Here is a 12082-nt window from a genome sequence, read left to right as displayed (position 1 = left end):
TGCTTGGACACTTCCTAGTACCATATAAATAGTGTACTTAATCTTACCGAGAGCCAAAGCATCATTTTAGGTTGTAGTGAAGCAGACCAGAAAACACCCCTGCCCTTTTTCTTTGAAGCACTCCTTTGTTTATGTATTGAAAACCAATTTGTGCAGCGGCACACTTCATTAGTTATTTGTGTATATGGCTAATTTTTTACATTTTAACATTTATATGTTCTCATTGTAGTATGATACTAATCTTGATCAGTGCATTTTTGAAGCAGAGGTGGTTTTCTTCAGGTGGCAGTTCCTTTTCTCTACAAAAAAGGGCTTGCTGTAAACAGGATCAAACAACAAAAAAGGAAATCTGTTTTAAGTAAGGAGGAAAAAGGTTCACGTCAATTTATAAGGCTGAGACAAAGATTATGGCAGTCACTACACATGCTGCGGTTCCCGTAGGGCTAACAAGCGATTTGCAAAAAACTGGACAACACTTCCCATGGTGCGGAAACCGAAGATGTACTCCTGCAATTCAAACACGGAATTATCGCTGCCCCTTCAAAGGTAGATGATTGAGCCATTTTGGCACTTGATCTTTAGAAAGCTTTGATCGCGTATCACACCAGGCTATTTTGTGTAACGTTGCCACTTTCACTCCGTGTCGCCGCACATACAACTATATCCGTAACTTCCTTTCGAACCGCACGGCTGTTATTCAGCTCGGTGACCTACAATCCGACACTATCCATTTCCCAACCATTGGCACGCCTCATGGTGCAGTATTATCCCCACTCCTATTTAACATTGCCCTAATCCACCTTCCCAGTAAGCTCGCCGTGATCCCTCGCTTACTCCACAGCATATACGCCGATAATATTACACTGTGGACCACCAGAGGCAGCGACTTTCAAATAGAGGAGGTTCTCTAACAGGGAGCTGACTTAGTTACCGCCGCCGCGCAAGTTGGGCTTGGATGCTCACCTGAAAAATCTGAGCTTTTAATCCACCCCGCCAAATCAACCGGCAACCCGGCCCAGACACCCACCATTGAGGTCCGCATTGATGGTAGGGATGTTCGCCAAGTGGAAGTCCTGAAAATACTTGGGCTCTGCATACAGCGCAATTTCGCAAACATTAAGTACCTAGCACAGCTGAATTCTCAGGTGAATCAGACGATCGCCCTCATCCGCAGGATTGCTGCCCGCAACAAGGGGCTCAAAGAAACGGAGCGTATCCGGCTGATACAGGCATTTGGGCTCTGCCTTCTCACTTACTCCCTCCCGTATCTCTTGCCCTCGCGTACCGAACTCTCTAAAGTCAACTGCCTCATTCGAAAGACCTAAAAACGGCGCTACAAATCCCTCAGAGCACTACCACTGCCAGACTCGAGAAACTCGGCATTTACAATACTGCGGAGGAACTCATTGAAGCCCACCTTATCGGTCAGCTAAATAGGCTCTCATCCACCCCCACCGGTCACACTCTCCTTGTTACTCTTAACCTTAAAGCCCCTATCCTCTGTGATGACAGGCTCCCGGTACCAGCCGACATTCATGGCTCCCTCACTATCCACCCTTTACCGCGCAATATCACCCTGTTTTCAACAAGCAGCCTAGGGAACTACGAGCACAAGCACTTACAGAGAAATACCCCGTCCACCCCACTACGGTTTACGTGGACGCAGCTTGCTATCGATGGCAGGATGCATACACTGTCGCAGTAGTAATCAACCATCCCAACACTCCTCCTCTTAAATCCCTAACAGACCGCACCAACTGACCGCTGAGGCGGAAGAGGCGGCAATAGGTGATCGGTAAAAAGTGCAAATGCTCATGGGTGCATTGTCAACTCCCGCGGAGTTCTGTTACTTCCGGTTCGAGAGCTCTCCTGGCCTCCCATATGCCGACGGCTTTCACGCGCGCTTGTGCTTGTTGTTTATCTGTTTCCACTAAAAAAAAAACCGCTCATGCATCGCACATTCCATGTGTAACAACAATGAATTCTACTAGGGGCTTCTCTGAAAGGTTAGCACTCTGTGACAAATAAACAACACGCACACACACGCGTGAAAGCCGCCGGCGTACAGGAGGCCAGGCGAGATCTCGAACCGAAAGTGGCTGGAGCAGACAACGTACCCATGAGCTTTTGCACTTTTTACCGGTCACTATCGCGCTAGCCCTTACACATAGGCCGCCCCCTATCACTATAATCTCGGATTCGAAAACGGCCATTCGAAATTACGCCAGAGGCATGATCTCGCCCCTGGCGCTCAAAATTCTCCTCAAAAATCCTCCTACCATACAAATAAAGCTGATCTGGACTCCGGCCCACATGGGCGTGGGGGGAAATGAGGCAGCACATAGGGCCGCTCGAGAGCATACCGTCCAAGCAGGCCCTAGCCTCGAACCCTTTCACGGAGCCCTATCAGCTTGGGACAGTCTCTTGACCTTCCAAGACATTACGGCACATTACCGCCTCTCACGCCGCCAGCTCCCCCCCGCACACCTGGATTTATCCAACAAGGAAGAACGGCTATGGCGACTGGTGCAAACCCATACCCTCCCATGTCGCTACCACCTGCACCGTATTTATCCTTCCGTCTACCCCTCCACCAACTGCACGGCCTGTGGAGCAGTGGAAACACTGGACCATCTTCTTTGGAACTGTCCCCACAACCCCTATCCTCTCTTAGCAGACGGTGGGCACTGGGCTGAGGCACTGGGCAGCTTCGACCTGTCTACCCAGCGGGTGGTGACGGTGAGGGCTGCTGCGGACACCGGTACGCCGGTCACCACGTCCCCTAAGGGGCCTTTAAAGGCTCAGTAAAATGTTTGTCCTCCTCCTCCCATGGTGCGGTCACATGCGGTTTTGCACAGATGGCATCTGGCCCCATTTTGTCTGACTGGCAATGAAAACTGCCTGCTTCAAAATAACTAAGACATTTTTTAGCCACATTTATATTCAGGCAGAAAGTGCTGTGCAGCCATTGCATGTAATGTTGCCTAGTATGAAAAATTGTGCTCAATAGGTTTCTGAGGAAAGCTGGTTTCGAGAATTGCATTGTGCCATAGGACAAAACAAAATTAACTATAAATGAAAAACAACACAACAAAAGTCCTGAGTTTTGGCATGCATATTTTTGTGCTCCTTTTCTATCATGTTTACAACCAACATGACCATACTGTTAATTACATTGCACCTTTGGTCTCATAGGTCACCCAGAAAGGAAAACAACTGAAGTCGATTAAGTAATGTAAGGAAAATTCACTTTATATTGTAAAACAACAACAGTATTAATGTATTCTTGAAGGTGTAAGAAACAACAGCCTCGCCTGGACCTTTTGCAAATGTAAAATAGTTTCTTCTTGTCTTCTTTTTATTTTATGGTGAAGGAATGGGGTTGCTTCTTTTCCTGCAGCTTGTTAAGTTGGCCATATTTTATGTGATCAGGTATTTAAGCATTCAGTAGACGTGTCCTGATCAGGTATATCTTGAGTCCAACTGAGTAAAGCGTATTCTGATTTTTATCATGCTAAGGGTCATATTCCGAATGCTCCCCATGAGCACAAACGAGTTGCAGTAAATGAATGAAGATAGCACGGAATTCTTTTATCAACACGTAAATGCCTAAGACTAGTTCACATACTTGAGCAAATCACAAGCACGGCATAAACTTAATGCGGTTGCCCAGCAGTTGGGCAACACGCCACTATTTAAACTAAATGCATATGCTACTCGATAGTTTCCTTCCAGCTTAGAGACTGCCTTTTCCATGTATTTTCTAGTTCATAAATATACCATAGAATGCTTGGCTGCAGCAGCTCTCATAAATTACAAAAGGACAAGAATAAGATGGGCATTGCTTCCACAGATGATCCCTTTGTATCATTCCTGACATGAAATAGCCAAGTGAATCTTTGGACCTTGGTAACAAACTGTTTCAAAGCACAGTGCAAACCGTGATGAACAAACAGCATTGCGTCAGGTGCATAGCCTGCGACACTGTGCAGCTGAAAAAAATATCTATGTCTTTCTGCTTCATTTTCCTGTGTCTACATATGCAAAGCGCCTTTATTAACAATAAAAGCAGGGCGGTAGGAGGGGTGTAAAACGTTTAAAGAGCTTACGGCAAAATAATGTGACACGCTTTTTTTAAACATTATGTATGAGCTGCCTCACGTAAGAGGCATTTCTTACAACATTCTTAGCCCTGTATGGCTTTCTCACACAGCTTAGATGTCGTGCGAAAAAGGCAACTTGGTCTAACAGCTCAAGGCGAGGTAGGTGCACCTTCTCCCGTTTGCACTCAAGAGTTTACATGAGAAGGCATTAAGTAATTGCATCATAATCGAGTAAACTGAGGTCACTTCGCACTATGAGGCACAGGGCAGTGTGGTAGACCTCTCACTCAAGGATCTTTAGCATAAACCAAGACATTGTGTACAGAAGGTTATTTTTTTTTGGCTTTATAAATTCAATGCAGCCCCGGCAGCCAAGAATCGAACCCAAGACATTGTACATCCCTGCAGCCATAGGAAACCATGTGAGATCTGAGCAATCTGGCACCTGAGAAATCTCATTACGATGAATAAAGCTACCGTGCGATATTACTTAGTGTTTACAAAAACCAAGGATAGACAGCATAGGGGCACTAGATACATCCTTGCTTACACAAAACTCAAAAGTAAAATTAAAAAATATATATATATATGACGCGGCCATCCGAGGCACGGTATATCTATGGTGTTGACTAACACCATGTACTGTGCCCTGGCCGACGACGTAATTTATGTTCCTGCCTCCACTGGAAGCTGGAAAGCACTGTAAACGGCCCTGCGGTCAGCCATAACCCATTACACGCCCAAGACTACAGTGCAAACTTTGTCGTGACGGAAACCACGTACGGTGCTGTTTGCACGAAGGTCACGCCAGCCCACCTCATAGATTGTGCTATATCGGTAGTGCATATAACAATTTCTGGTGGGACTTCACTAGGTGGTACATATAGCATCATCCATAAATTTTCAACAGTAAAAAAATGAAGGTAGTAATTAAGCAGTGCATGCGCTATCCCTACCTCTTCATTGTTTCACTAGCTACTGAAAGACTTGTATTTGAAAATGTCAGGCTGGAATGGATGCATAGACCAGGTTGGTTTTTTGACATTGGCATAAATAACTAAACTTGATTTTTAGTACACACGCTGCTGTCTTCATGGCTATCAACTACCGTGTTACTGTAAACCCTCGCTTGAAATGTACACGGAGTGAGAACGCACTGGTGGATCTAAAGTATACCATCAAATAGAAGCCAGGAAAAGTCGGGAACCCGTTTGGTTGTGACAAGTGGCCTGCACTAGAATGGCAGTTCCCACTAGAATGGCAGGATGAGTGCTGCGGGCAGGCTAGGGGCACCGTGACTGCAGTCAGGAGATGCTGCAAGAGAAATAAATGGAACATGAGGAATGAAGCACCATTGAGGCAGCAGTAAATAAACAATCTAGGATGACTAAAAAAAGGGCAAACGAAAGCGAAGACCACACAAGCAGTGCTCTTGCCCGCCCTGCGTTATCCGGGTCGTTCCCGCTGAATTTCCATCGGTTATTGAACGCCGATTGATGAGATGAAAACACATAACGACGTAAGCATTCCTTGGCAGGCACTCCTGACAGCAAAAGTGCTGGATGCAGCAACGAGTGCAACAGGCTAAAGTCGCGTGTTACAACGCCCTCACGAACCACACGCACACACGAAAACCTTGCCAACAGGGACCTGTCACGCTCCTAACTTCACCAACAGATCGTACTGCAAGTTCATTTTCGTTACAATATTAAGATCGGTTAGCACAAGGCACGTTGTCTAGAAAAAGCGTCGAGGAAAACAAGTGATGTTAATGACGCCACATTAAAGAGACAATGCAACGTCATGGGCGAGACGGGTTTGCAATGCGAGCGAGTTTCCGCGCCGTGCAACAAACCGTCAACAGCTCGCGATCGCCGACAGACGCGAACGAGCAGCATAAACAGCGACAATAATGTACGACGGGGAGAACGCGCCGTTAAGATTTTCGTAAACGTCGCTAATATAACTGCCACGAGCAGAAAGCAAGCTTTGCAGTAGGAGATATGCGAACTGATTGCGAACCCGCCAAAAACACTCACCTGGTCGGCCGATGGTGGACAGTTGAACGCCCACAGATAACTGCAAAGCTGTAGTGCCAGAAGACGCTGGAGCTGTTGAACGACGACTGACAGGGCGACAACCATCGCCAGTTTATGAATTCTTGCGTCGACCGCAGAAGTCGAACAAGACTACTTGAATCGCTACGGCACGTACGCGCGTACGCCGTGTAGGCAGCACTCGGAAAAATGTAAACATACCGCGCGGGAACGCTGCGAGCAAACGTGACGTCACATCCGCCTAGCGATGCTCCTCACCCGCCCAGAAGGTTGGTTAATTCCTCTCCTGAAGGGCAGGTATGGCAGCGCCGCTTGCGTTGATGCATGGTATAGTGGGACGGCAACGGGTACAACGACGATGAGGGAAAAACGGGACTGCGTGAACACTTTTAACGACAGCAGCGCCCCTACGTCTCAACGTTTACGGAAGCTAGTTTTTTTCGTCCGCATGCAGCGCCACCAGTGGCCTTCTATAGCGGTTTTCTCGATTGCTCGCGTTATGCGCCTGATGTACTAAATGAACTGTCGGTCAGACTGGCGGGAACGGTTACCAGTTTGGTTGTGGCGTGAGACTGCGGATTTCTTCATGTCCTCGGGCTGCATTTACTGTTCGACGAAGTGAAGTTTTGCCGGGAGGCGCAAAAAAGGTCAGTGCTGCTTATTTATGTTCTGGTAACGGTTGTTGTTCTTTGACTTGTTCATCACTGAGTCCGATAAACGTGCCGCTCCGCTGCCTGTTCGATGCGAGAAACGTTTGCGGCCGTTATTCACTTAAGCTTGTGTGTTTGTGGGTCGAAGTCGGCTGGACATTTCTGACTGCGTACGTTAGCAAGTGCTATTTAGAAAGTGGCTGGTGCGCGCATTTCTCGAGTGTGCATGTCGCCTTATGGTGTGGTGTTGCTTAGTTGTATATTGACGGTTGCTGTAGCTGTCAGCGGTACTGAATCTTCTCGGGTTAGTCGCACGCTATTGTCTCACGCGCACACACTGCACAACATGTTTGTCGGAGCGTCTGTCTTTAGACTTATCGGTATTTTCAAACTTCCGTGTTAATTGCGTTGTGTTGGTCTTCTGAGAGCCATAAATTTACTGTGCTAATCACGCTATTCCGCCTAATGTTGATGTGCGTTCAAGGCGTTGGCGGCAGCACTGCTTACGCTTATCTGTGCTGTGTGTGTAGTTGTTCCTTGTTTCTTCCAATGCCTTCGATGAATTCAGATGGTCTATTTACACTAGTCAACGTTAGTTGGCTCCCTGACGTGTAGTGAAATGCAAGGGAAAGTGGTTGTCTGAGCAGTAGCGTAGTAACAAAACGTTACTTTTGCGGAGGGGAAGGCAGGTGGAAACACGCAGAAAGTGTGCTGCCGTTTCTATGCTGTCAATGTCAGTGGTAACCTGAGACCTCAGAATAATTACCCATAAAACTCACGTGTGGACTATTAGAAGTTTTAACGTCACAAAGTAAGTTTAAAAATAATCCATTCCTGCCATTTTATGCTATCAATGTCAGTGGCAGCTCGAGAGTTGGAATAATTTTCAAAACGCTCGGGTGCAAAGTTGTTGCATCATGATGTGCATCAAACATTAATCCATTTCTGTTCTCCTTTGAACGTAGAAATTATACTGCAAAAGCAGATTGCTACATTCTGTATTCATACTCTATGACCTGTATAGAAAGAGTATATGGCTGACTGTGGAGACATTTGGCCCTCCACTGATAGGTTGTGACAAATGTTTTTGTTCCTCTGCAAAAAAAAAATGAAAACAAATTATTTCCTTTCTTTACATGCTCCTGCGAAGTCATGGCTGTGGCATTCACTGGCTGAATGCCCTGTGGAGCTCATAAGCCACAAAAGAGTACTTTTTGAGTTGTGCATATTGTGCAGATATTCACCAGTTCGCATAGACAAAGGACAGGTGAGCTTAAAGTATGTTCAAATATTTTCATATCTCAAATTGTTTAGCAAGGAAAGATTACCAGGGCTTCCGCTGTAAAAAAGACATTCTACTTTCGTGGAACGAATCAGACATTGTTCAATATTTTCTCGTGCTCCCTGGGTAAACCAAGGCATAAATTTATTCTCTGATATTTTTGTACTGTTTATTTTCTAGGCAATAGGGCGAAGATAGACCTAAAACAGTGGTACAAGGAATGCATATGGTCATTTTAATTGTATTTGGACCCCTTCTTGGAAGTGTATCATCAGAAGGCAACACATTAAAGCTCTTGCACGGGATGAAATCATTGCATTCTACAAGTAAGTACGCACTGCCATTTTTGGGTCTTTCATGGCGCGTTTTTTGGCAGTTTCTTTATAACTAATGGTTTGAAACTTCGTTTCAGTGACAGCTTGGCCTGTGGCTCAAGGTGACAGTAGGAGCTTTTCGGAACACGTTAGCGAAACTTTCCTGGAAGTGCACTTTGAGACGGCCCTGGCAGAAACACCCGGGTCTTAATTTTGGATGGGTAAGCTGGCATTTTGTTTTTGCGAGACTCAATTTCTGGGTCTGTTCGTCCTTATAAAATCTCAGTGTTAAGAAGTTATCGTGAACGCCAATATTGGCCATTGTGTTCACATTCCGCCTATTACGGATGCTCCAACAGTGGCCAAGAAAACCACTATTTTGTATTTTATTCTTGTAAATATTTAGCTTTTACACCTTCAGAGTTGTTGTGATTTGCCAACAGCACGGACACGCCCAACGTGGTTGCTGCTACAACAATATGGTGGCAACTGACGATTTAAATTTCCCGCTTGTAATACGCCCGTAGCACCAATAATACTCCCAAATACAGGCGTAGCATGAGTAATGCTTGCATTGGATTTTGACAGGTGGTTAAATAAGGGGTAATTTTTTTAAAGGGAATTGTTTAGAGCACAGAAAGTGACGTCTGCAAGAAAATGTGCTATAGTTGCGATTTATAAGAAAATTGTGCAACAGCCTAGTTCAGCATTAGTCAGCTCAACTTCTGCCTCATACCACTATGAACCATGGAGGTAATACATATCGAGAGGGAAATATTTTAGGGGGAACTAATTCCACAAAAAATTTTTGCTACAGTGCGATATTTATGATTTCCTATGACTGGCCATTTATTTCTTTGTGGTAGAAACATCGTTTAGCTGTAAGTTCTAATAAGCCAGTTTCACTACAGCATCCTAGGGAGCACATTATACAGTACAGAGAACATTTTTTGCAGAGAGGTGTGTAAAATATAATGCCGAAAGGTGATTATAGTAATTATTATTTGATTAATAAACGAAACCTCTCAAGGATAAAAAAAACCTTATATTCGGGATACCGAGGCAGCAAAGTTAGATACTTTCCAGAATCAGGACAATTTCATTGATTGTCTGTGGTGATATTGTTTAGCGCACTTTCACCTTTAGCAGCACTCCCAGAAAAAAACCAAAGAAATCACTGATTTTAAATCAATTTCTGTGTTATGAAAGGGACTAAGCAACTCACTCATTTAAAGCAACCATGTAACAAAATTTTCTTGTTTCCTTTAAGGTACATGAGGTGAGCAGTAAGTCTTTTCGAGGCCCGGTTATTCTGAGAGAAGGGACTGGCGGCATCAATATTGCCCACAAGAAACACATCATGGATTCGCCGCCTGCATTGTCACTTCAGGATGTGGTCATCCTCTTCGCCGAATATGTCATCTTTTTCATCGTGTCATCATGTTCATATGGTTGTGTGCCTTTGGAGAGTTCTTGGGACTTTTGCGGGGAGTTCTTGGAAAGCATGAGAAGTTTGACAGCGGCGTGGTGTCATTTAAGTTGGAGTCTCTCTTGAAATACTTGAAGTGTGCAGCTCTACTTGTGATTTTAAACTATTGGTAGAGGTTAAAGTATCTCTTGAAAGGCATAAAGGAGGTCAGATGAAAGGCATGAAGGGGGTGAAATCAGATGAAGAGGTTTAAGTTACTTTCACGTGCAAGTTTCATGTCAACTGAACACTGAAGTCGTGCCTTATTTTTCATCATTGGCACAATGCGCAGGCTGCCTTTGAATCTATAGTGGGTGTTAATGTAATTCGTGGCACCCCATTGTCGCGTCCTTATTATTCAAGTGTAGCTCATGATATTTTTTTTCATGGCAGTGCTGCTGCTGATGCAAAAGTGACAGTGATTATTTACGCAGATGGCTTCCGCCTTGATTGATAAATTTTAGTACCGGATATGAGCTGACACCCATGACCTAGAAGAATTGAAAATGTGCGTATTTGGCTAGAACAAGTTTTCTTCTTTGAACAAAGCTGCATTTCTTGCTTGGCAGAAGCAGGGCTTTGGCCACAATTACACTGATAGCAAGACGGGAGGGTTTTTATAGCACGCAACTGTGAATTTTACCTAAGGTAAAATGTTGAGGCTGGAAAAAATGCTTTCAAGTCTGCTTTGTAAAACTGGTCACCTGTATGATTCAACGCTGGCTTGTTTGCTTCTTAAGAATGTCTGACTTGTTCCCGCTTGAATTGATGACATATATAATTAGTCTGCTTGTTAAATTGTAATATGTGTGACATGCTTCCAGGTACCTGGTTTGCAAAATTATATAAGATTTACGCTGGCTTTTGTGAGGTTTCGTGGGATGAATTATTTTAAACAACTACAAATTGTTTGGGCAAGTAACGTGCCTTAAGTCAGGCCTTTTCAGGACGCTCATAAAGTCTATTTTGCCTACAAATAGCTTGATGTTACACTTACGTCTGGTGTCAGGAGACTACTATCTTTAATAATCATATTTTAATGGTGGCATACTGCCACATGTGACCTCTCGTGTCAAAATGTTTTATAGTTAATCTTGGCTCGAGCGTTGTTTTCCTGAACTCTTGCACTGCACTGTTGTAGGTTTGTGATAATACAACCGTGTATGGCTTGTTTTTAGGCCTTTCCCTACAATTTAATAGCCAACTGCATTTTCCCAAACAGTTATGCGTAAACATAGTATTGCAAGCGCAATGAGTCATTCCGCCTTTGAATTACCTTGGTTTATCTGATAAGACAGCATATTTGATGCTCACTGTTGCATGTCTGTGTCAGTGCCGCGGTAGACGCACACGTTAATTTATTTGTGAAGCAGTTGCCCCTAATACCGTCTTTATTATCCATGTTTTTGAGTAACGGTGAATATGTGAAAATGCCACTTGGAGCCTAGTGTTATCGTTATGGTATTTATTCCTTGTACGTTGGTCATTTTCTGTGTAATTTAAAATAGACAGCTATTCAAATCTGAAATGTATGCATACTAACACCCAATAAAGTTGTATAGTATATTGAAAAGCAGTGTATGAGTCATAATAGTTGGTTTCGTGCGTATTTTATTGCAAGTATATTGTTTCTTTTACATGCAGCTCAAAGTCAGAAGAGGATTCTGCGGGTGAAGCCAAAGACTGTGTGCCGCTCTAGGTGCCTCAGACCAACTTTTATATAGAACTGTGCTCCTATAGGCAACTGTAGGGAACTGTCAGGGACCACACTGCTGCGGTGGTTTCTGCTTTCCAATTGTTGGTATCACTGCGGGTCATATATCAAGGCTGTGTTAAAATGGTGCTTGCACTTTCCTGCTGATACCAATGCATCCGCCAGCCTGGCATATGACCTCGGTGTATACCGACAGGAAAGCAGAAATATTGGAAAAGTGGAGTCCCATAGACAGCTTCCCAATGCCTATAGGAACACAGTTTTATATAAACAGCTGGCCTGAAGGTACCTGGAACGGCGCACCGGATAAATTCCATAATAATTTTACATGGATCAATGTTCCAGTACCTTAAACTACCCTTTTATTTGGAACAGTGATCCGCATAATTTTATTTGGAACACCGATCCACATAATTTAGTTGCAAAAATATGTGGGGCACTGTTCCACTTAATTTTCAGGATATGTGGAACACGGTTCCAAATATATAACTGGA

The 12082-nt window shown here is 44.3% G+C and overlaps 1 long non-coding RNA gene across 1 annotated transcript; it reads left to right on the top strand.

Annotated features, from left to right (window-relative positions):
• The first annotated feature begins 8016 nt into the window (after positions 1 to 8016).
• On the top strand, positions 8017 to 11810 carry LOC144165753 (uncharacterized). Its single transcript, XR_013321502.1, has 3 exons — positions 8017 to 8418; positions 8505 to 8627; positions 9677 to 11810. It is a non-coding gene; the product is annotated as an uncharacterized LOC144165753 (long non-coding RNA).
• The last annotated feature ends 272 nt before the right edge of the window (positions 11811 to 12082 follow it).

The sequence above is a fragment of the Haemaphysalis longicornis genome, unplaced genomic scaffold (assembly GCF_048455015.1).
Source record: "Haemaphysalis longicornis isolate Haplotype H1 unplaced genomic scaffold, Haemaphysalis longicornis Haplotype H1 scaffold_15, whole genome shotgun sequence".
Lineage (NCBI taxonomy): Eukaryota > Metazoa > Arthropoda > Arachnida > Ixodida > Ixodidae > Haemaphysalis > Haemaphysalis longicornis.
The sequence above is the reverse complement of the archived record's forward strand: the minus strand, read 5'-3'. Positions and strand labels throughout refer to the sequence as shown.